Raw genomic sequence first — 25,636 nt, forward strand, 5'->3', positions numbered from 1 at the left:
ATTGCAGGATATCCAGAAACTGGAGTCACTACAGTACCATTCAGTAACTGGAGATACTGCAGTACATTCAGTAACTGGAATCAATGGAGAACCATCCAGCAACTGGAGTCATTGCAGTACATCCAGCAACTGGAGTCACTGCAGAGAATCCAGCACCTGGAGACACCGCAGTACATCCAGCAACTGGAGTCAGTGTAGTACATTCAAGAGTGGAGTCACTGCATTACATACAGCAACTGGAGTCACTGCAGTACATCCAGCAACTGGAGTCACTGCAGTTCATCCATCAACTGGAGTCACTGCAGTGCATCCAGCAACAGGAGTCACTGCAGTACATCCAGCAACTGGAGACACTGCAGAACAGACAGCAACTGGAGTCACTGCAGTACATCCAACAACAGGAGTCACTGCAGTACATCCAGCAACTGGAGTCAGTGTAGTACATCCAAGAGTGGAGTCATTGCATTACATACAGCAACTGGAGTCACTTCAGTACATCCAGCAACCTGGAGTCACTGCAGTTCATCCATCAACTGGAATCACTGCAGAAGCATCCAGCAACTGGTTTCACTGCAGTACATCCAGCAACTGGAGACACTGCAGTACATCAGCAAACTGGAGTCATGCAGTACATACAGCAAGAGGAGTCATTGCAGTCACATCCAGCAACTGAAGTCATTGCAGCAGATCCAGCAACTGGAGTCACTGCAGTACATCCAGCAACTGGAGTCACTGCAGAACAGCGAGCAACAGGAGTCACTTCAGTAACTCCAGCAACTGGAGTCATTGCAGTACATCCAGCAACAGGAGTCACTGCAGTACATCCAGCAACAGGAGTCACTGCAGAACAGCCAGCAACTGGAGTCACTGCAGTACATCCAGCAACTGGAGGCACTGCAGCACATCCAGCAACTGAGTCATTGCAGTACATACAGCAACAAGAGTCAGTGCAGCACAACCAGCAACAGGAGTCAGTGCAGTACATACAGCAACTGGAGTCACTGCAGTACATCCAGCAACTGGAGTCAATGCAGAACATCCAGCAACTGGAGTCAATGCAGTACATCCAGCAGCTGGACACAATTCAGTACATCCAGTAACTGGAGTCAGAGCAATATATCCAAAAGTAGAGTCATTGCAGTACATCAAGCAACAGGAGTTGCTCTAGTACCTCCAGCAACTGGAGTCACTGTAGTACATTCAGCAACTGGAGTCACTGCAATACATCCTGCAACTGGAGATACTGAAGTACATCCAGCAACTGGAGTCATTGCAGGACATCCAGAAACTGGAGTAACTAGCAGTACATCCAGCAACTGGAGTCAGTGCAGTACATCCAGCTACTGGAGTCATTGCAGGATATCCAGCAACTGAAGTCACTGCAGTACATCCAGCAACTTGAATCAATGGATAACCATGCTGCAACTGGAGTAAATGCAGTACATCCAGCAACTGGAGTCAATGCAGTACATCCACCAACTGGAGTCACTGCAGGACATTCAGCAACTGGAGTCACTGCAGTGCATCCAGCAACAGGAGTCAATGCAGTACATTCAGCAACTGGAGTCAATGCTGAACATCCAGCAACTGGAGTCAATGCAGTACGTCCAGCAACTGGAGTCAATGCAGTACATCCACCAACTGGAGTCACTGCAGGACATTCAGCAACTGGAGTTTCTAACAGTACATCCAGCAACTGAAGTCACTGCAGTACATCCAGCAACTGGAATCAATGAAGAACCATCCTGCAACTGAGTAAATGCAGTACATCCAGCAACTGGAGTCAATGCAGTACATCCACCAACTGGAGTCACTGCAGGACATTCAGCAACTGGAGTCACTGCAGTGCATCCAGCAACTGGAGTCAATGCAGTACATCCAGCAACTGGAGTCAATGCTGAACATCCAGCAACTGGAGTCAATGCAGTACATCCAGAAACTGGAGTCAATGCAGTACATCCAGCAACTGGAGTCACGGCAGGACATTCAGCAACTGGAGTCAATGCAGTACATCCAGCAACTGGAGTCAATGCAGAACATCCAGCAACTGGAGTCAATGCAGTACATCCAGCAGCTGGACACAATTCATTACATCCAGCAACTGGAGTCAGAGCAATACATCCAAAAGTAGAGTCGTTGTACTACATCAAGCAACAGGAGTCGCTGTAGTTCATCCAGCATCTAGAGTCACTGTAGTACATTCAGCAACTGGAGTCACTGCAATACATCCTGCAACTGGAGTCACTGAAGTACATCCAGCAACTGGAGTAATTGCAGGATATCCAGAAACTGGAGTCACTACAGTACCATCCAGCAACTGGAGTCACTAGCAGTACATCCAGCAACTGGAGTCAGTGTAGTACATCCAGCAACTGAAGTCATTGCAGCATATCCAGAAACTGGTGTCACTACAGTACCATCCAGCAACTGAAGTCACTAGCAGTACGTTCAGCAACTGAAGTCACTGCAGTACATCCAGCAACTGGAATCAATGGAGAACCATCCTACAACTGGAGTAAATGCAGTACATCCACCAACTGGAGTCACTGCAGGACATTCAGCAACTGGAGTCACTGCAGTGCATCCAGCAACAAGAGTCACTGCAGTATATCCGGCAACTGTAGTCAATGTAGAACATCCAGCAGCTGGAGTCACTGCAGTACATCCAGGAACTAGAGTCAGTGCAGTATATCCAAGAGAGGAGTCATTGCAGTAAATCCACCAACTGGAGTCACTGCAGGACATTCAGCAACAGGAGCCATTGCAGTACATCAAGCAACTGGATTCACTGCAGTAAATCAAGCAACTGGAGTCACTGCAGTACATCCAGCAACTGGAGTCACTGTAGTACATAAAGCAATTGGAGTCACTGCAATACATCCTGCAAATGGAGTCACTGAAGTACATCCAGCAACTGGAGTCATTGCAGGATATCCAGAAACTGGAGTCACTACAGTACCATTCAGCAACTGGGGATTCTGCAGTACAATCAGAAACTGGAATCAATGGAGAACCATCCAGAAACTGGAGTCATTGCAGTACATCCAGCAACTGGAGTCACTGCAATATATCCAGCAACTGGAGTCATCGCAGTACATCCAGCAACTGGAGTCACTGCAGTTCATCCATCAACTGGAGTCACTGCAGTACAACCAGCAACTGGACTCACTGCAGAACAGACAGCAACTGGAGACACCGCCATACATCCAGCAACTGGAGTCACTGCACAACAGCCAGCAACTGGAGTCACTGCAGTGCATCCACCAACTGGAGTCACTGCAGTATATCCACCAACTGGATTCACTGAGTTACATCCAGCAACAGGAGTCACTGCAGTACATCCAGCAACAGGAGTCACTGCAGAACAGCCAGCAACTGGAGTCAATGCAGTACATCCAGCAACTGAAGTCACTGCAGTATATCCAGCAACAATAGTCAGTGCAGCACAACCAGCAACAGGAGTCAGTGCAGTACATACAGCATCTGGAGTCACTGCAGTACATCAGGTAACTGGAGTCAATGCAGAACATCCAGCAACTGGAGTCAATGCAGTACATCCAGCAGCTGGACACAATTCAGTGTACATCCAGCAACTGGAGTCAGAGCAACACATCCAAAAGTAGATTCATTGCAGTACATTAAGCAACAGGAGTTGCTCTAGTACATCCATCAACTGGAGTCACTGTAGTACATTCAGCAACAGGAGTCACTGCAATACATCCTGCAACTGGAGTCATTGCAGGATATCCAGAAACTTTAGTCACTATAGTACCATCCAGCAATTGAAGTCACTGCAGTACATCCAGCAACTGGAATCAATGGAGAACCATCCTGCAACTGGATTCAATGCAGTATATCCAGCAACTGGAGTCAATGCAGTACATCCAGCAACTGGAGCCACTGCAGGACATTCAGCAACTGGAGTCACTGCATTGCATTCAGCAACTGGAGTCAATGCTGAACATCCAGCAACTGGAGTCAATGCTGAACATCAAGCAACTGGAGTCAATGCAGTACTTCCAGCAACGGGAGTCAATGCAGAATATCCTGTAACTGGAGTCAATGCAGTACATCCAGCAACTGGAGTCAATGCAGAACATCCAGCAACTGGAGTCAATGCAGTACATCCAGCAACTGGACACAATTCATTACATCCAGCAACTGGAGTCCGAGCAATCCATCCAAAAGTAGAGTCATTGCAGTACATCAAGCAACAGGAGTTGCTGTAGTTCATCCAGCAACTGGAGTCACTGCACTAAATCCAGCAACTGGAGTCATTGCAGCACATCCAGCAACTGGAGTCACTGCAGTACATCCAGCAACTGGAGTCACTGCTGTAAATCCAGCAAATGAAGACACTGTAGTACATCAAGCAACTGGAGACACTGCAGGATATCCAGCAACTGGAGTCACTGCAGTACATCCAGCAACTGCAGTCACTTCAGTACATCCAGCAACTGGAGTCACAGCAGTACATCCAAAAGTGGAGTCATTGCAGTACTTCAAGCAACTGAAGTCACTGCAGTACATCAAGCAACTGGAGTCAATGTAGTACATCGAGCAACAGGAGTCGCTGTATTACATCCAGCAACTGGAGTGACTGCAGTACATCCAGCAACTGGAATAACTTCAGTACCATCCAGCAATTGGTTTCACTGCAGTACATTCCAGAAACTGGAATCATGGCAGTACATCCAGCAACTGGATTCACTGCTGTAAATCCAGCAACAGCAGTCACTGCAGTACATACAATAACTGTAATCACTGCAGTATACCCAGCAAATGAAGCTCTGCAGTACATCCAGGAACTGGAGGCACTGCAGTACCATCCAGCACCTGGTGTCACTGCATTATATCAAGCAACTGGAGTCACTGCAGTACTTCCAGCAACTGGAGTCACTGCAATATATCCAGCAACTGGAGTCACTGCAGTACATCCAGAAACTGCAGTAACTGCAGTGCATCCAGCAACTGGAGAGTCTGCAGTACATCCAGCAACTGGATTCACTACAGTATATCCAGCAACTGGAGTCACTGCAGTACATTCAGAAACTGAAGTAACTGCAGTGCGTCCAGCAATTGGAGTCTCCGCAGTACATCCATCAACTGGAGTCATTGCTTTACATCCAGCAACTGGTGTCACTGCAGTACATCAAGAAACTTCAGTAAGTGCAATGCGTCCTTCAACTGGATTCACTGCAGTACATACAGCAACTGGAGTCACTGCAGTACATCCAGCAACTGGAATCATTGCAGTTCCATCCAGCAACTGGAGTTACTGCAGTACATCCAGCAACTGGCGTCACTGCAGTACATCCAGCAACTGGATTCACTGCAGAGCATCCAGCAACTGGAACCATTGCAGTACATCCAGCAACTGCCATCACTGCAGAGCATCCAGCAACTGGAATCTCTGCAGTTCCAACCAGCAACTGGAGTGATTGCAGCACATCCGGGAACTGGAATCACTTCAGTACCATCCAGCAACTGGTTTCACTGCAGTACCTTCCAGAAACTGGAGTCATTGCAGTAAATCCTGCAACTGGTGTCACTGCAGTACATCCAGCAACTGGAGTCAGTACAGTACATCCAGCAACTGGAGTCAATGCAGTGCATCCAGAAACTGGAGTCACTGCAGAACATCCAGCAACTGGAGTCACTGCAGTACATCCAGCATCTGGAATCACTTCAGTACGATACAGCAAATGGTTTCATTGCAGTACCATCTAGAAACTGGAGTCACATCAGTACATCTTGCAACTGGTGTCAGTGCAGTACATTCAGCAGCTGGATTCACTGCACTAGATCCAGCAACTGGAGTCACTGAACTTCATCCAGCAGCTGGAATCACGAACTACTGCCTTGAAACTGCACTCATTGCTGTACTTCCAGTAACCACAATCACTGCAGAAGCATCCAGCAACTGGTTTCGCTGCACTACATCCAGCAACTGGAGTCACTGCAGTACATCTTGAAACTGGAGTCACTGCAGAACATCCAGCAACTGGAGTCACTGCAGTACATCTTGAAACTGGAGTCACTGCAGAACATTCAGCAACTGGAGTTACAGCAGTACATTCAGCAACTGGAGTCACTGTACTACATCCAGCAACTGGAATCACTGCAGTGCACCCAGCATCAGCATTCACTGCAGTACATCCAGCATCTCGAATCACTGCAGTACATCCAGCAAATGTTTTCACTGCAGTACCATCCAGAAACTGGAGTCACTGCAGTACATCCAGCAACTGGAGTCATTGCAGTAGATCCAGCAACTGTAGTCACTGCAGTACATCCAGCAACAGGAGTCACTGCAGTATATCTGGCAAACGTAGTCAATGTAGAACATCCAGCAACTGGAGTCAAAGCAGTACATCCAGCAACTGGAATCAGAGCAATACATCCAAAAGTAGAGTCATTGCAGTACATCAAGCAACAGGAGTCACTTTAGTACATCCAGCAACTGAAGTCAATGTAGTACATTCAGCAACTGGAGTCACTGCAGTACATGCAGCAACTGGAGGCACTGCAGTACATCCAGGAACAGGAGTCACTGCAGTACATCCAGCAACTGGAGTCACTGCTGTAAATCCAGCAAATGAAGACACTGCAGTACACCCAGCAACTGGAGACACTGCGGTACATCCAGGAACTGTAGCCTGTGCAGTACATCCAGCAACTGGAGCCAGTGCAGTACATTCAGCAACTGGAGTCACTGCTGTAAATCCAGCAACTGGAGTCACTGCTGCAAATCCAGGAAATGAAGACACTGCAGGACATTCAGCAACTAAAGTCACTGCAGTACATCCAGCAACAGGAGTCACTGCAGGACATCCAGCAACTGGAGTCACTGCAGAATAGCCAGCAACAGGAGTCACTGCAGTACATCCAGCAACTGGAGTCACTGCAGTACATCCAGGAACTAGAGTCAGTGCAGTACATCCAAGAGAGGAGTCATTGCAGTAAATCCACCAACTGGAGTCACTGCAGGACATTCAGCAACAGGAGCCATTGCAGTAAATCAAGCAACTGGAGTCACTGCAGTACATCCAGCAACTGGAGTCACTGTAGTACATTAAGCAATTGGAGTCACTGCAATACATCCTGCAAATGGAGTCACTGAAGTACATCCAGCAACTGGAGTCATTGCAGGATATCCAGAAACTGGAGGTCACTACAGTACCATTCAGCAACTGGAGATACTGTAGTACATTCAGTAAATGGAATCAATGGAGAACCATCCAGCAACTGGAGTCATTGCAGTACATCCAGCAACTGGAGTCACTGCAGTGTATCCAGCAACTGGAGACACCGCAGTACATCCAGCAACTGGAGTCAGTGTAGTACATCCAAGAGTGGAGTCATTGCATTACATACAGCAACTGGAGTCACTTCAGTACATCCAGCAACTGGAGTCACTGCAGTTCATCCATCAACTGGAGTCACTGCAGTGCATCCAGCAACAGGAGTCAATGCAGGACATCCAGCAACAGGAGTCACTGCAGTACATCCAGCAACTGTAGTCACTGCAGAACAGCCAGCAACTGGAGTCACTGCAGTACATCCAACAACAGGAGTCACTGCAGTACATCCAGCAACTGGAGTCACTGCAGAACAGCCAGCAACTGGAGTCACTGCAGTACATCCAGCAACTGGAGGCACTGCAGCACATCCAGCAACTGGAGTCATGGCAGTACGCACAGCAAGAGGAGTCATTGCAGTACATCCAGCAACTGGAGTCACTGCAGAACAGCCAGCAACTGGAGTCACTGCAGTACATCCAGCAACTGGAGGCACTGCAGCACATCCAGCAACTGGAGTCATGGCAGTACATACAGCAAGAGGAGTCATTGCAGTACATCCAGCAACTGGAGTCATTGCAGTACATCCAGCAACTGGAGTCACTGCAGAACAGCGAGCAACAGGAGTCACTTCAGTACATCCAGCAACTGGAGTCATTGCAGTACATCCAGCAACAGGAGTCACTGCAGTACATCCAGCAACAGGAGTCACTGCAGAACAGCCAGCAACTCGAGTCAATGCAGTACATCCAGCAACTGGAGTCACTGCAGTATATCCAGCAACTGAATTCACTGCAGTACATACAGCACCAGGAGTCAGTGCAGCACAACCAGCAACAGGAGTCAGTGCAGTGCATACAGCAACTGGAGTCACTGCAGTACATCCAGCAACTGGAGTCAATGCAGTACATCCAGCAGCTGGACACAATTCAGTACATCCAGTAACTGGAGTCAGAGCAATATATCCAAAAGTAGAGTCATTGCAGTACATCAAGCAACAGGAGTTGCTCTAGTACATCCAGCAACTGGAGTCACTGTAGTACATTCAGCAACTGGAGTCACTGCAATACATCCTGCAACTGGAGTCACTGAAGCACATCCAGCAACTGGAGTCATTGCAGGACATCCAGAAACTGGAGTAACTAGCAGTACATCCAGCAACTGGAGTCAGAGCAGTACATCCAGCTACTGGAGTTATTGCAGGATATCCAGCAACTGAAGTCACTGCAGTACATCCAGCAACTGGAGTCAATGCAGTACATCCAGCAGCTGGACACAATTCAGTACATCCAGTAACTGGAGTCAGAGCAATATATCCAAAAGTAGAGTCATTGCAGTACATCAAGCAACAGGAGTTGCTCTAGTCCATCCAGCAACTGGAGTCACTGTAGTACATTCAGCAACTGGAGTCACTGCAATACATCCTGCAACTGGAGTCACTGAAGTACATCCAGCAACTGGAGTCATTGCAGGACATCCAGAAACTGGAGTAACTAGCAGTACATCCAGAAACTGGAGTCAGAGCAGTACATCCAGCTAGTGGAGTTATTGCAGGATATCCAGCAACTGAAGTCACTGCAGTACATCCAGCAACTGGAATCAATGGATAACCATCCTGCAACTGGAGTAAATGCAGTACATCCAGCAACTGGAGTCAATGCAGTACATCCACCAACTGGAGTCACTGCAGGACATTCAGCAACTGGAGTCACTGCAGTGCATCCAGCAACAGGAGTCAATGCAGTACATCCTGCAACTGGAGTCAATGCTGAACATTCAGCAACTGGAGTCAATGCAGTACGTCCAGAAACTGGAGTCAATGCTGTACATCCACCAACTGGAGTCACTGCAGGACATTCAGCAACTGGAGTTTCTAACAGTACATCCAGCAACTGAAGTCACTGCAGTACATCCAGCAACTGGAATCAATGGAGAACCATCCTGCAACTGGAGTAAATGCAGTACATCCAGCAACTGGAGTCAATGCAGTACATCCACCAACTGGAGTCACTGCAGGACATTCAGCAACTGGAGTCACTGCAGTGCATCCAGCAACAGGAGTCAATGCAGTACATTCAGCAACTGGAGTCAATGCTGAACATCCAGCAACTGGAGTCAATGCAGTACGTCCAGCAACTGGAGTCAATGCAGTACATCCACCAACTGGAGTCACTGCAGGACATTCAGCAACTGGAGTTTCTAACAGTACATCCAGCAACTGAAGTCACTGCAGTACATCCAGCAACTGGAATCAATGATGAACCATCCTGCAACTGGAGTAAATGCAGTACATCCAGCAACTGGAGTCAATGCAGTACATCCACCAACTGGAGTCACTGCAGGACATTCAGCAACTGGAGTTACTGCAGTGCATCCAGCAACTGGAGTCAATGCAGGACATCCAGCAACTGGAGTCAATGCTGAACATCCAGCAACTGGAGTCAATGCAGTACATCCAGAAACTGGAGTCAACGCAGTACATACAGCAACTGGAGTCACGGCAGGACATTCAGCAACTGGAGTCAATGCAGTACATCCAGCAACTGGAGTCAATGCCGAACATCCAGCAACTGGAGTCAATGCAGTACATCCAGCAGCTGGACACAACTCATTACATCCAGCAACTGGAGTCAGAGCAATAAATCCAAAAGTAGAGTCGTTGCACTACATCAAGCAACAGGAGTCGCAGTAGTTCATCCAGCATCTAGAGTCACTGTAGTACATTCAGCAACTGGAGTCACTGCAATACATCCTGCAACTGGAGTCACTGAAGTACATCCAGCAACTGGAGTAATTGCAGGAAACTGGAGTCACTACAGTACCATTCAGTAACTGGAGATACTGCAGTACATTCAGTAACTGGAATCAATGGAGAACCATCCAGCAACTGGAGATATTGCAGTACATCCAGCAACTGGAGTCACTGCAGTGTATCCAGCAACTGGAGACACCGCAGTACATCCAGCAACTGGAGTCAGTGTAGTACATTCAAGAGTGGAGTCATTGCATTACATACAGCAACTGGAGTCACTTCAGTACATCCAGCAACTGGAGTCACTGCAGTTCATCCATCAACTGGAGTCACTGCAGTGCATCCAGCAACAGGAGTCACTGCAGTACATCCAGCAACTGGAGACACTGCAGAACAGACAGCAACTGGAGTCACTGCAGTACATCCAACAACAGGAGTCACTGCAGTACATCCAGCAACTGGAGTCAGTGTAGTACATCCAAGAGTGGAGTCATTGCATTAAATACAGCAACTGGAGTCACTTCAGTACATCCAGCAACTGGAGTCACTGCAGAACAGCCAGCAACTGGAGTCACTGCAGTACATCCAGCAACTGGAGGCACTGCAGCACATCCAGCAACTGGAGTCATGGCAGTACATACAGCAAGAGGAGTCATTGCAGTACATCCAGCAACTGGAGTCATTGCAGCAGATCCAGCAACTGGAGTCACTGCAGTACATCCAGCAACTGGAGTCACTGCAGAACAGCGAGCAACAGGAGTCACTTCAGTACATCCAGCAACTGGAGTCATTGCAGTACATCCAGCAACAGGAGTCACTGCAGTACATCCAGCAACAGGAGTCACTGCAGAACAGCCAGCAACTGGAGTCACTGCAGTACATCCAGCAACTGGAGGCACTGCAGCACATCCAGCAACTGGAGTCATTGCAGTACATACAGCAACAAGAGTCAGTGCAGCACAACCAGCAACAGGAGTCAGTGCAGTACATACAGCAACTGGAGTCACTGCAGTACATCCAGCAACTGGAGTCAATGCAGAACATCCAGCAACTGGAGTCAATGCAGTACATCCAGCAGCTGGACACAATTCAGTACATCCAGTAACTGGAGTCAGAGCAATATATCCAAAAGTAGAGTCATTGCAGTACATCAAGCAACAGGAGTTGCTCTAGTACCTCCAGCAACTGGAGTCACTGTAGTACATTCAGCAACTGGAGTCACTGCAATACATCCTGCAACTGGAGATACTGAAGTACATCCAGCAACTGGAGTCAATGCAGGACATCCAGAAACTGGAGTAACTAGCAGTACATCCAGCAACTGGAGTCAGTGCAGTACATCCAGCTACTGGAGTCATTGCAGGATATCCAGCAACTGAAGTCACTGCAGTACATCCAGCAACTTGAATCAATGGATAACCATGCTGCAACTGGAGTAAATGCAGTACATCCAGCAACTGGAGTCAATGCAGTACATCCACCAACTGGAGTCACTGCAGGACATTCAGCAACTGGAGTCACTGCAGTGCATCCAGCAACAGGAGTCAATGCAGTACATTCAGCAACTGGAGTCAATGCTGAACATCCAGCAACTGGAGTCAATGCAGTACGTCCAGCAACTGGAGTCAATGCAGTACATCCACCAACTGGAGTCACTGCAGGACATTCAGCAACTGGAGTTTCTAACAGTACATCCAGCAACTGAAGTCACTGCAGTACATCCAGCAACTGGAATCAATGATGAACCATCCTGCAACTGGAGTAAATGCAGTACATCCAGCAACTGGAGTCAATGCAGTACATCCACCAACTGGAGTCACTGCAGGACATTCAGCAACTGGAGTCACTGCAGTGCATCCAGCAACTGGAGTCAATGCAGTACATCCAGCAACTGGAGTCAATGCTGAACATCCAGCAACTGGAGTCAATGCAGTACATCCAGAAACTGGAGTCAATGCAGTACATCCAGCAACTGGAGTCACGGCAGGACATTCAGCAACTGGAGTCAATGCAGTACATCCAGCAACTGGAGTCAATGCAGAACATCCAGCAACTGGAGTCAATGCAGTACATCCAGCAGCTGGACACAATTCATTACATCCAGCAACTGGAGTCAGAGCAATACATCCAAAAGTAGAGTCGTTGTACTACATCAAGCAACAGGAGTCGCTGTAGTTCATCCAGCATCTAGAGTCACTGTAGTACATTCAGCAACTGGAGTCACTGCAATACATCCTGCAACTGGAGTCACTGAAGTACATCCAGCAACTGGAGTAATTGCAGGATATCCAGAAACTGGAGTCACTACAGTACCATCCAGCAACTGGAGTCACTAGCAGTACATCCAGCAACTGGAGTCAGTGTAGTACATCCAGCAACTGAAGTCATTGCAGCATATCCAGAAACTGGTGTCACTACAGTACCATCCAGCAACTGAAGTCACTAGCAGTACGTTCAGCAACTGAAGTCACTGCAGTACATCCAGCAACTGGAATCAATGGAGAACCATCCTACAACTGGAGTAAATGCAGTACATCCACCAACTGGAGTCACTGCAGGACATTCAGCAACTGGAGTCACTGCAGTGCATCCAGCAACAAGAGTCACTGCAGTATATCCGGCAACTGTAGTCAATGTAGAACATCCAGCAGCTGGAGTCACTGCAGTACATCCAGGAACTAGAGTCAGTGCAGTATATCCAAGAGAGGAGTCATTGCAGTAAATCCACCAACTGGAGTCACTGCAGGACATTCAGCAACAGGAGCCATTGCAGTACATCAAGCAACTGGATTCACTGCAGTAAATCAAGCAACTGGAGTCACTGCAGTACATCCAGCAACTGGAGTCACTGTAGTACATAAAGCAATTGGAGTCACTGCAATACATCCTGCAAATGGAGTCACTGAAGTACATCCAGCAACTGGAGTCATTGCAGGATATCCAGAAACTGGAGTCACTACAGTACCATTCAGCAACTGGGGATTCTGCAGTACAATCAGAAACTGGAATCAATGGAGAACCATCCAGAAACTGGAGTCATTGCAGTACATCCAGCAACTGGAGTCACTGCAATATATCCAGCAACTGGAGTCATCACAGTACATCCAGCAACTGGAGTCACTGCAGTTCATCCATCAACTGGAGTCACTGCAGTACAACCAGCAACTGGACTCACTGCAGAACAGACAGCAACTGGAGACACCGCCATACATCCAGCAACTGGAGTCACTGCACAACAGCCAGCAACTGGAGTCACTGCAGTGCATCCACCAACTGGAGTCACTGCAGTATATCCACCAACTGGATTCACTGAGTTACATCCAGCAACAGGAGTCACTGCAGTACATCCAGCAACAGGAGTCACTGCAGAACAGCCAGCAACTGGAGTCAATGCAGTACATCCAGCAACTGAAGTCACTGCAGTATATCCAGCAACAATAGTCAGTGCAGCACAACCAGCAACAGGAGTCAGTGCAGTACATACAGCATCTGGAGTCACTGCAGTACATCAGGTAACTGGAGTCAATGCAGAACATCCAGCAACTGGAGTCAATGCAGTACATCCAGCAGCTGGACACAATTCAGTGTACATCCAGCAACTGGAGTCAGAGCAACACATCCAAAAGTAGATTCATTGCAGTACATTAAGCAACAGGAGTTGCTCTAGTACATCCATCAACTGGAGTCACTGTAGTACATTCAGCAACAGGAGTCACTGCAATACATCCTGCAACTGGAGTCATTGCAGGATATCCAGAAACTTTAGTCACTATAGTACCATCCAGCAATTGAAGTCACTGCAGTACATCCAGCAACTGGAATCAATGGAGAACCATCCTGCAACTGGATTCAATGCAGTATATCCAGCAACTGGAGTCAATGCAGTACATCCAGCAACTGGAGCCACTGCAGGACATTCAGCAACTGGAGTCACTGCATTGCATTCAGCAACTGGAGTCAATGCTGAACATCCAGCAACTGGAGTCAATGCTGAACATTCAGCAACTGGAGTCAATGCAGTACGTCCAGAAACTGGAGTCAATGCTGTACATCCACCAACTGGAGTCACTGCAGGACATTCAGCAACTGGAGTTTCTAACAGTACATCCAGCAACTGAAGTCACTGCAGTACATCCAGCAACTGGAATCAATGGAGAACCATCCTGCAACTGGAGTAAATGCAGTACATCCAGCTACTGGAGTCAATGCAGTACATCCACCAACTGGAGTCACTGCAGGACATTCAGCAACTGGAGTCACTGCAGTGCATCCAGCAACTGGAGTCAATGCAGGACATCCAGCAACTGGAGTCAATGCTGAACATCCAGCAACTGGAGTCAATGCAGTACATCCAGAAACTGGAGTCAACGCAGTACATACAGCAACTGGAGTCACGGCAGGACATTCAGCAACTGGAGTCAATGCAGTACATCCAGCAACTGGAGTCAATGCCGAACATCCAGCAACTGGAGTCAATGCAGTACATCCAGCAGCTGGACACAACTCATTACATCCAGCAACTGGAGTCAGAGCAATAAATCCAAAAGTAGAGTCGTTGCACTACATCAAGCAACAGGAGTCGCAGTAGTTCATCCAGCATCTAGAGTCACTGTAGTACATTCAGCAACTGGAGTCACTGCAATACATCCTGCAACTGGAGTCACTGAAGTACATCCAGCAACTGGAGTAATTGCAGGATATCCAGAAACTGGAGTCACTACAGTACCATTCAGTAACTGGAGATACTGCAGTACATTCAGTAACTGGAATCAATGGAGAACCATCCAGCAACTGGAGTCATTGCAGTACATCCAACAAATTGAGTCACTGCAGTATATCCAGCAACTGCAGTAACTGCAGTACATCCAGCAACTGGAGTCAGTGTAGTACATTCAAGAGTGGAGTCATTGCATTACATACAGCAACTGGAGTCACTTCAGTACATCCAGCAACTGGAGTCACTGCAGTTCATCCATCAACTGGAGTCACTGCAGTGCATCCAGCAACAGGAGTCACTGCAGTACATCCAGCAACTGGAGACACTGCAGAACAGACAGCAACTGGAGTCACTGCAGTACATCCAACAACAGGAGTCACTGCAGTACATCCAACAACTGGAGTCAGTGTAGTACATCCAAGAGTGGAGTCATTGCATTACATACAGCAACTGGAGTCACTTCAGTACATCCAGCAACTGGAGTCACTGCAGTTCATCCATCAACTGGAGTCACTGCAGAACAGCCAGCAACTGGAGTCACTGCAGTACATCCAGCAACTGGAGGCACTGCAGCACATCCAGCAACTGGAGTCATGGCAGTACATACAGCAAGAGGAGTCATTGCAGTACATCCAGCAACTGGAGTCATTGCAGCAGATCCAGCAACTGGAGTCACTGCAGTACATCCAGCAACTGGAGTCACTGCAGAACAGCGAGCAACAGGAGTCACTTCAGTACATCCAGCAACTGGAGTCATTGCAGTACATCCAGCAACAGGAGTCACTGCAGTACATCCAGCAACAGGAGTCACTGCAGAACAGCCAGCAACTGGAGTCACTGCAGTACATCCAGCAACTGGAGGCACTGCAGCACATCCAGCAACTGGAGTCATTGCAGTACATACAGCAACAAGAGTCAGTGCAGCACAACCAGCAACAGGAGTCAGTGCAGTACATACAGCAACTGGAGTCACTGCAGTACATCCAGCAACTGGAGTCAATGCAGAACATCCAGCAACTGGAGTCAATGCAGTACATCCAGCAGCTGGACACAATTCAGTACATCCAGTAACTGGAGTCAGAGCAATATATCCAAAAGTAGAGTCATTGCAGTACATCAAGCAACAGGAGTTGCTCTAGTACCTCCAGCAACTGGAGTCACTGTAGTACATTCAGCAACTGGAGTCATTGCAGGATATCCAGCAACTGAAGTCACTGCAGTACATCCAGCAACTTGAATCAATGGATAACCATGCTGCAACTGGAGTAAATGCAGTACATCCAGCAACTGGAGTCAATGCAGTACATCCACCAACTGGAGTCACTGCAGGACATTCAGCAACTGGAGTCACTGCAGTGCATCCAGCAACAGGAGTCAATGCAGTACATTCAGCAACTGGAGTCAATGCTGAACATCCAGCAACTGGAGTCAATGCAGTACGTCCAGCAACTGGAGTCAATGCAGTACATCCACCAACTGGAGTCACTGCAGGACATTCAGCAACTGGAGTTTCTAACAGTACATCCAGCAACTGAAGTCACTGCAGTACATCCAGCAACTGGAATCAATGAAGAACCATCCTGCACCTGGAGTAAATGCAGTACATCCAGCAACTGGAGTCAATGCAGTACATCCACCAACTGGAGTCACTGCAGAACAGCCAGCAACTGGAGTCACTGCAGTACATCCAGCAACTGGAGGCACTGCAGCACATCCAGCAACTGGAGTCATGGCAGTACATACAGCAAGAGGAGTCATTGCAGTACATCCAGCAACTGAAGTCATTGCAGCAGATCCAGCAACTGGAGTCACTGCAGTACATCCAGCAACTGGAGTCACTGCAGAACAGCGAGCAACAGGAGTCACTTCAGTACATCCAGCAACTGGAGTCATTGCAGTACATCCAGCAACAGGAGTCACTGCAGTACATCCAGCAACAGGAGTCACTGCAGAACAGCCAGCAACTGGAGTCACTGCAGTACATCCAGCAACTGGAGGCACTGCAGCACATCCAGCAACTGGAGTCATTGCAGTACATACAGCAACAAGAGTCAGTGCAGCACAACCAGCAACAGGAGTCAGTGCAGTACATACAGCAACTGGAGTCACTGCAGTACATCCAGCAACTGGAGTCAATGCAGAACATCCAGCAACTGGAGTCAATGCAGTACATCCAGCAGCTGGACACAATTCAGTACATCCAGTAACTGGAGTCAGAGCAATATATCCAAAAGTAGAGTCATTGCAGTACATCAAGCAACAGGAGTTGCTCTAGTACCTCCAGCAACTGGAGTCACTGTAGTACATTCAGCAACTGGAGTCATTGCAGGATATCCAGCAACTGAAGTCACTGCAGTACATCCAGCAACTTGAATCAATGGATAACCATGCTGCAACTGGAGTAAATGCAGTACATCCAGCAACTGGAGTCAATGCAGTACATCCACCAACTGGAGTCACTGCAGGACATTCAGCAACTGGAGTCACTGCAGTGCATCCAGCATCAGGAGTCAATGCAGTACATTCAGCAACTGGAGTCAATGCTGAACATCCAGCAACTGGAGTCAATGCAGTACGTCCAGCAACTGGAGTCAATGCAGTACATCCACCAACTGGAGTCACTGCAGGACATTCAGCAACTGGAGTTTCTAACAGTACATCCAGCAACTGAAGTCACTGCAGTACATCCAGCAACTGGAATCAATGAAGAACCATCCTGCACCTGGAGTAAATGCAGTACATCCAGCAACTGGAGTCAATGCAGTACATCCACCAACTGGAGTCACTGCAGGACATTCAGCAACTGGAGTCACTGCAGTGCATCCAGCAACTGGAGTCAATGCAGTACATCCAGCAACTGGAGTCACGGCAGGACATTCAGCAACTGGAGTCAATGCAGTACATCCAGCAACTGGAGTCAATGCAGAACATCCAGCAACTGGAGTCAATGCAGTACATCCAGCAGCTGGACACAATTCATTACATCCAGCAACTGGAGTCAGAGCAATACATCCAAAAGTAGAGTCGTTGTACTACATCAAGCAACAGGAGTCACTGTAGTACATTCAGCAACTGGAGTCACTGCAATACATCCTGCAACTGGAGTCACTGAAGTACATCCAGCAACTGGAGTAATTGCAGGATATCCAGAAACTGGAGTCACTACAGTACCATCCAGCAACTGGAGTCACTAGCAGTACATCCAGCAACTGGAGTCAGTGTAGTACATCCAGCAACTGAAGTCATTGCAGCATATCCAGAAACTGGTGTCACTACAGTACCATCCAGCAACTGAAGTCACTAGCAGTACGTTCAGCAACTGAAGTCACTGCAGTACATCCAGCAACTGGAATCAATGGAGAACCATCCTACAACTGGAGTAAATGCAGTACATCCACCAACTGGAGTCACTGCAGGACATTCAGCAACTGGAGTCACTGCAGTGCATCCAGCAACAAGAGTCACTGCAGTATATCCGGCAACTGTAGTCAATGTAGAACATCCAGCAGCTGGAGTCACTGCAGTACATCCAGGAACTAGAGTCAGTGCAGTATATCCAAGAGAGGAGTCATTGCAGTAAATCCACCAACTGGAGTCACTGCAGGACATTCAGCAACAGGAGCCATTGCAGTACATCAAGCAACTGGATTCACTGCAGTAAATCAAGCAACTGGAGTCACTGCAGTACATCCAGCAACTGGAGTCACTGTAGTACATAAAGCAATTGGAGTCACTGCAATACATCCTGCAAATGGAGTCACTGAAGTACATCCAGCAACTGGAGTCATTGCAGGATATCCAGAAACTGGAGTCACTACAGTACCATTCAGCAACTGGGGATTCTGCAGTACAATCAGAAACTGGAATCAATGGAGAAGCATCCAGAAACTGGAGTCATTGCAGTACATCCAGCAACTGGAGTCACTGCAATATATCCAGCAACTGGAGTCATCGCAGTACATCCAGCAACTGGAGTCACTGCAGTTCATCCATCAACTGGAGTCACTGCAGTACAACCAGCAACTGGACTCACTGCAGAACAGACAGCAACTGGAGACACCGCCATACATCCAGCAACTGGAGTCACTGCACAACAGCCAGCAACTGGAGTCACTGCAGTGCATCCACCAACTGGAGTCACTGCAGTATATCCACCAACTGGATTCACTGAGTTACATCCAGCAACAGGAGTCACTGCAGTACATCCAGCAACAGGAGTCACTGCAGAACAGCCAGCAACTGGAGTCAATGCAGTACATCCAGCAACTGAAGTCACTGCAGTATATCCAGCAACAATAGTCAGTGCAGCACAACCAGCAACAGGAGTCAGTGCAGTACATACAGCATCTGGAGTCACTGCAGTACATCAGGTAACTGGAGTCAATGCAGAACATCCAGCAACTGGAGTCAATGCAGTACATCCAGCAGCTGAACACAATTCAGTGTACATCCAGCAACTGGAGTCAGAGCAACACATCCAAAAGTAGATTCATTGCAGTACATTAAGCAACAGGAGTTGCTCTAGTACATCCATCAACTGGAGTCACTGTAGTACATTCAGCAACAGGAGTCACTGCAATACATCCTGCAACTGGAGTCATTGCAGGATATCCAGAAACTTTAGTCACTATAGTACCATCCAGCAATTGAAGTCACTGCAGTACATCCAGCAACTGGAATCAATGGAGAACCATCCTGCAACTGGATTAAATGCTGTATATCCAGCAACTGGAGTCAATGCAGTACATCCAGCAACTGGAGCCACTGCAGGACATTCAGCAACTGGAGTCACTGCATTGCATTCAGCAACTGGAGTCAATGCTGAACATCCAGCAACTGGAGTCAATGCTGAACATTCAGCAACTGGAGTCAATGCAGTACGTCCAGAAACTGGAGTCAATGCTGTACATCCACCAACTGGAGTCACTGCAGGACATTCAGCAACTGGAGTTTCTAACAGTACATCCAGCAACTGAAGTCACTGCAGTACATCCAGCAACTGGAATCAATGGAGAACCATCCTGCAACTGGAGTAAATGCAGTACATCCAGCTACTGGAGTCAATGCAGTACATCCACCAACTGGAGTCACTGCAGGACATTCAGCAACTGGAGTCACTGCAGTGCATCCAGCAACTGGAGTCAATGCAGGACATCCAGCAACTGGAGTCAATGCTGAACATCCAGCAACTGGAGTCAATGCAGTACATCCAGAAACTGGAGTCAACGCAGTACATACAGCAACTGGAGTCACGGCAGGACATTCAGCAACTGGAGTCAATGCAGTACATCCAGCAACTGGAGTCAATGCCGAACATCCAGCAACTGGAGTCAATGCAGTACATCCAGCAGCTGGACACAACTCATTACATCCAGCAACTGGAGTCAGAGCAATAAATCCAAAAGTAGAGTCGTTGCACTACATCAAGCAACAGGAGTCGCAGTAGTTCATCCAGCATCTAGAGTCACTGTAGTACATTCAGCAACTGGAGTCACTGCAATACATCCTGCAACTGGAGTCACTGAAGTACATCCAGCAACTGGAGTAATTGCAGGATATCCAGAAACTGGAGTCACTACAGTACCATTCAGTAACTGGAGATACTGCAGTACATTCAGTAACTGGAATCAATGGAGAACCATCCAGCAACTGGAGTCATTGGAGTACATCCAGCAACTGGAGTCACTGCAGTGTATCCAGCAACTGGAGACACCGCAGTACATCCAGCAACTGGAGTCAGTGTAGTACATTCAAGAGTGGAGTCATTGCATTACATACAGCAACTGGAGTCACTTCAGTACATCCAGCAACTGGAGTCACTGCAGTTCATCCATCAACTGGAGTCACTGCAGTGCATCCAGCAACAGGAGTCACTGCAGTACATACAGCAACTGGAGACACTGCAGAACAGACAGCAACTGGAGTCACTGCAGTACATCCAACAACAGGAGTCACTGCAGTACATCCAGCAACTGGAGTCAGTGTAGTACATCCAAGAGTGGAGTCATTGCATTACATACAGCAACTGGAGTCACTTCAGTACATCCAGCAACTGGAGTCACTGCAGTTCATCCATCAACTGGAGTCACTGCAGAACAGCCAGCAACTGGAGTCACTGCAGTACATCCAGCAACTGGAGGCACTGCAGCACATCCAGCAACTGGAGTCATGGCAGTACATACAGCAAGAGGAGTCATTGCAGTACATCCAGCAACTGAAGTCATTGCAGCAGATCCAGCAACTGGAGTCACTGCAGTGCATCCAGCAACAGGAGTCACTGCAGTACATCCAGCAACTGGAGACACTGCAGAACAGACAGCAACTGGAGTCACTGCAGTACATCCAACAACAGGAGTCACTGCAGTACATCCAGCAACTGGAGTCAGTGTAGTACATCCAAGAGTGGAGTCATTGCATTAAATACAGCAACTGGAGTCACTTCAGTACATCCAGCAACTGGAGTCACTGCAGAACAGCCAGCAACTGGAGTCACTGCAGTACATCCAGCAACTGGAGGCACTGCAGCACATCCAGCAACTGGAGTCATGGCAGTACATACAGCAAGAGGAGTCATTGCAGTACATCCAGCAACTGGAGTCATTGCAGCAGATCCAGCAACTGGAGTCACTGCAGTACATCCAGCAACTGGAGTCACTGCAGAACAGCGAGCAACAGGAGTCACTTCAGTACATCCAGCAACTGGAGTCATTGCAGTACATCCAGCAACAGGAGTCACTGCAGTACATCCAGCAACAGGAGTCACTGCAGAACAGCCAGCAACTGGAGTCACTGCAGTACATCCAGCAACTGGAGGCACTGCAGCACATCCAGCAACTGGAGTCATTGCAGTACATACAGCAACAAGAGTCAGTGCAGCACAACCAGCAACAGGAGTCAGTGCAGTACATACAGCAACTGGAGTCACTGCAGTACATCCAGCAACTGGAGTCAATGCAGAACATCCAGCAACTGGAGTCAATGCAGTACATCCAGCAGCTGGACACAATTCAGTACATCCAGTAACTGGAGTCAGAGCAATATATCCAAAAGTAGAGTCATTGCAGTACATCAAGCAACAGGAGTTGCTCTAGTACCTCCAGCAACTGGAGTCACTGTAGTACATTCAGCAACTGGAGTCATTGCAGGATATCCAGCAACTGAAGTCACTGCAGTACATCCAGCAACTTGAATCAATGGATAACCATGCTGCAACTGGAGTAAATGCAGTACATCCAGCAACTGGAGTCAATGCAGTACATCCACCAACTGGAGTCACTGCAGGACATTCAGCAACTGGAGTCACTGCAGTGCTTGCAGCAACAGGAGTCAATGCAGTACATTCAGCAACTGGAGTCAATGCTGAACATCCAGCAACTGGAGTCAATGCAGTACGTCCAGCAACTGGAGTCAATGCAGTACATCCACCAACTGGAGTCACTGCAGGACATTCAGCAACTGGAGTTTCTAACAGTACATCCAGCAACTGAAGTCACTGCAGTACATCCAGCAACTGGAATCAATGATGAACCATCCTGCAACTGGAGTAAATGCAGTACATCCAGCAACTGGAGTCAATGCAGTACATCCACCAACTGGAGTCACTGCAGGACATTCAGCAACTGGAGTCACTGCAGTGCATCCAGCAACTGGAGTCAATGCAGTACATCCAGCAACTGGAGTCAATGCTGAACATCCAGCAACTGGAGTCAATGCAGTACATCCAGAAACTGGAGTCAATGCAGTACATCCAGCAACTGGAGTCACGGCAGGACATTCAGCAACTGGAGTCAATGCAGTACATCCAGCAACTGGAGTCAATGCAGAACATCCAGCAACTGGAGTCAATGCAGTACATCCAGCAGCTGGACACAATTCATTACATCCAGCAACTGGAGTCAGAGCAATACATCCAAAAGTAGAGTCGTTGTACTACATCAAGCAACAGGAGTCACTGTAGTACATTCAGCAACTGGAGTCACTGCAATACATCCTGCAACTGGAGTCACTGAAGTACATCCAGCAACTGGAGTAATTGCAGGATATCCAGAAACTGGAGTCACTACAGTACCATCCAGCAACTGGAGTCACTAGCAGTACATCCAGCAACTGGAGTCAGTGTAGTACATCCAGCAACTGAAGTCATTGCAGCATATCCAGAAACTGGTGTCACTACAGTACCATCCAGCAACTGAAGTCACTAGCAGTACGTTCAGCAACTGAAGTCACTGCAGTACATCCAGCAACTGGAATCAATGGAGAACCATCCTACAACTGGAGTAAATGCAGTACATCCACCAACTGGAGTCACTGCAGGACATTCAGCAACTGGAGTCACTGCAGTGCATCCAGCAACAAGAGTCACTGCAGTATATCCGGCAACTGTAGTCAATGTAGAACATCCAGCAGCTGGAGTCACTGCAGTACATCCAGGAACTAGAGTCAGTGCAGTATATCCAAGAGAGGAGTCATTGCAGTAAATCCACCAACTGGAGTCACTGCAGGACATTCAGCAACAGGAGCCATTGCAGTACATCAAGCAACTGGATTCACTGCAGTAAATCAAGCAACTGGAGTCACTGCAGTACATCCAGCAACTGGAGTCACTGTAGTACATAAAGCAATTGGAGTCACTGCAATACATCCTGCAAATGGAGTCACTGAAGTACATCCAGCAACTGGAGTCATTGCAGGATATCCAGAAACTGGAGTCACTACAGTACCATTCAGCAACTGGGGATTCTGCAGTACAATCAGAAACTGGAATCAATGGAGAAGCATCCAGAAACTGGAGTCATTGCAGTACATCCAGCAACTGGAGTCACTGCAATATATCCAGCAACTGGAGTCATCGCAGTACATCCAGCAACTGGAGTCACTGCAGTTCATCCATCAACTGGAGTCACTGCAGTACAACCAGCAACTGGACTCACTGCAGAACAGACAGCAACTGGAGACACCGCCATACATCCAGCAACTGGAGTCACTGCACAACAGCCAGCAACTGGAGTCACTGCAGTGCATCCACCAACTGGAGTCACTGCAGTATATCCACCAACTGGATTCACTGAGTTACATCCAGCAACAGGAGTCACTGCAGTACATCCAGCAACAGGAGTCACTGCAGAACAGCCAGCAACTGGAGTCAATGCAGTACATCCAGCAACTGAAGTCACTGCAGTATATCCAGCAACAATAGTCAGTGCAGCACAACCAGCAACAGGAGTCAGTGCAGTACATACAGCATCTGGAGTCACTGCAGTACATCAGGTAACTGGAGTCAATGCAGAACATCCAGCAACTGGAGTCAATGCAGTACATCCAGCAGCTGGACACAATTCAGTGTACATCCAGCAACTGGAGTCAGAGCAACACATCCAAAAGTAGATTCATTGCAGTACATTAAGCAACAGGAGTTGCTCTAGTACATCCATCAACTGGAGTCACTGTAGTACATTCAGCAACAGGAGTCACTGCAATACATCCTGCAACTGGAGTCATTGCAGGATATCCAGAAACTTTAGTCACTATAGTACCATCCAGCAATTGAAGTCACTGCAGTACATCCAGCAACTGGAATCAATGGAGAACCATCCTGCAACTGGATTCAATGCAGTATATCCAGCAACTGGAGTCAATGCAGTACATCCAGCAACTGGAGCCACTGCAGGACATTCAGCAACTGGAGTCACTGCATTGCATTCAGCAACTGGAGTCAATGCTGAACATCCAGCAACTGGAGTCAATGCTGAACATTCAGCAACTGGAGTCAATGCAGTACGTCCAGAAACTGGAGTCAATGCTGTACATCCACCAACTGGAGTCACTGCAGGACATTCAGCAACTGGAGTTTCTAACAGTACATCCAGCAACTGAAGTCACTGCAGTACATCCAGCAACTGGAATCAATGGAGAACCATCCTGCAACTGGAGTAAATGCAGTACATCCAGCTACTGGAGTCAATGCAGTACATCCACCAACTGGAGTCACTGCAGGACATTCAGCAACTGGAGTCACTGCAGTGCATCCAGCAACTGGAGTCAATGCAGGACATCCAGCAACTGGAGTCAATGCTGAACATCCAGCAACTGGAGTCAATGCAGTACATCCAGAAACTGGAGTCAACGCAGTACATACAGCAACTGGAGTCACGGCAGGACATTCAGCAACTGGAGTCAATGCAGTACATCCAGCAACTGGAGTCAATGCAGAACATCCAGCAACTGGAGTCAATGCAGTACATCCAGCAGCTGGACACAACTCATTACATCCAGCAACTGGAGTCAGAGCAATAAATCCAAAAGTAGAGTCGTTGCACTACATCAAGCAACAGGAGTCGCAGTAGTTCATCCAGCATCTAGAGTCACTGTAGTACATTCAGCAACTGGAGTCACTGCAATACATCCTGCAACTGGAGTCACTGAAGTACATCCAGCAACTGGAGTAATTGCAGGATATCCAGAAACTGGAGTCACTACAGTACCATTCAGTAACTGGAGATACTGCAGTACATTCAGTAACTGGAATCAATGGAGAACCATCCAGCAACTGGAGTCATTGGAGTACATCCAGCAACTGGAGTCACTGCAGTATATCCAGCAACTGGAGACACCGCAGTACATCCAGCAACTGGAGTCAGTGTAGTACATTCAAGAGTGGAGTCATTGCATTACATACAGCAACTGGAGTCACTTCAGTACATCCAGCAACTGGAGTCACTGCAGTTCATCCATCAACTGGAGTCACTGCAGTGCATCCAGCAACAGGAGTCACTGCAGTACATCCAGCAACTGGAGACACTGCAGAACAGACAGCAACTGGAGTCACTGCAGTACATCCAACAACAGGAGTCACTGCAGTACATCCAG

Source organism: Carcharodon carcharias, chromosome 12, assembly GCF_017639515.1.
Source record: "Carcharodon carcharias isolate sCarCar2 chromosome 12, sCarCar2.pri, whole genome shotgun sequence".
Taxonomy (NCBI): Eukaryota; Metazoa; Chordata; class Chondrichthyes; order Lamniformes; family Lamnidae; genus Carcharodon; species Carcharodon carcharias.